This window comes from Triticum dicoccoides, chromosome 4A (assembly GCF_002162155.2).
Source record: "Triticum dicoccoides isolate Atlit2015 ecotype Zavitan chromosome 4A, WEW_v2.0, whole genome shotgun sequence".
NCBI classification, from domain to species: Eukaryota; Viridiplantae; Streptophyta; class Magnoliopsida; order Poales; family Poaceae; genus Triticum; species Triticum dicoccoides.
Genome location: NC_041386.1, coordinates 492,791,609 through 492,793,307, shown reverse-complemented (window position 1 = coordinate 492,793,307; position 1,699 = coordinate 492,791,609).

The following is a 1,699-nucleotide window of genomic DNA, read 5'->3' as shown; positions in this document are numbered from 1 at the left end:
GAAATCGCTTGAAAACGATATAAAGAACGCCGGAATCGGAGTCACGGTTTGGAAATGGCAAGCGATTCAAAAATGACACCGGTCTGCGATTTACAGCAAGTAGCCAACTAAATGCAACGAGATGAACATGCTACAGCACTCAAACATGGCAGCAAAATACATGGCAGGAATCCATTCATGAAGCTTAACAAAAGACTAGCACTGAGCTACGGCCAATTCATCCATTAACAGGTTCAAACAAGCATGGCAAAAATGCATTTGATAAACAGATCTCAGACTTAGTGAATTTAACACAAGCCTGGAATTCATAACAGGTAGCACACTTTGGAGCAATAAAACTATATGCTACAGGACCTGAACATGGCAAAGTAAAGCATGGCATGGAGCTACTTAAAGAGCTTAACAAAAGTTCCTTAGTGACCTTGAGCCAAAAGGGATCAGAAAATACATTTGCAAGCATGTGAACATGGCAAAAACATAATCAGTTCTCAGACTTAGTGAAAACTAGGACATGCAAAATCAGATATCAAGTAGGCATGTTTACAAGCTCGATGCACTCACTACAGAGCATGTCATGACAATCTAAGCATACACCCATCAAGAATACACATTATGCAAGCTATACATGGCAAGAACAATAACATAGCATGCACGGATCAACTACAACATCATTGGCAAAATCGCTAACAAGTAGACAATCTGCCCAGATCCACGAAATGGCAAAAGTAGAGCTCGATTGACTCAAGCTAGGGTGCTCCATAATTAAAAACAAAGACATGGATGGATAGAGCACTACAAGATTAACAAAACATCCTTACTGATCATCCTCAAAAGAGGCACGGATCACTAGGAAACAACATGAACATATGGCATAATGAGATAAACAGATCAAGGACTTAGTGGAAATGCTAAGTCCCTGAAATCAGCATTAACAAGTGCACCACTTTGCAAGCTTGTGCTAGTCACCACACACATCACAAAAATACATGGATGGCACCACTGGAAAGATGGAAAAGCCTATAACAAAACATATGTAGAGCTCATGGGCATATCATGCACACAATAATCATGGCAAAAATGACAAATATCTAAATGGAGCAGCAGATCTGACAATTATCTCAACTAGCATTCTTCCAACAGCATTTTGGGCATCAAGATGAACTCAAATGAAAATGATGCAATGAGATGAAATGATGTGCTCTCTGAGACGAACATTTTGATATGCTATATGCATGAATCGGAGTTGCGGATGCAAAGTTACGACATGATGAACATGGGCATATGAATCTGGAAACTTCGGGGACTTAGTAGAAATTTGGACCTCTCCGAGAAAGTCAACGGGACGGAGCGGTGCAGGACGGCTCGGTGCGGATCTGAAACGGGGTGTTTGGTTCGGGGAGTGGTGGATCTGGTCCACCTTCTTCTCCGGTGAGGCACGAAACTCCGGCGAGGACGAGGAGGTCCGGCGAAGACGGCGATGACCGGAATTGATGGATCCGGACCTCGACGAGGTCCGGCGAAGACGGCGATGACCGGATCTCAACGAGGGCGGCACGGTGAGGTAGCAACCGGCTGCGGGCCAGGAGGCCGGTGGCGGACCTCGGGATACGAGGCGGCGGCGCCATGGCTTCAGGCGGCGGGGTGCGGGCTTCGCGGCGGAGCGCGGGGGCCTCGGCGGCGGTCGGGTGTGGCCGGGGCG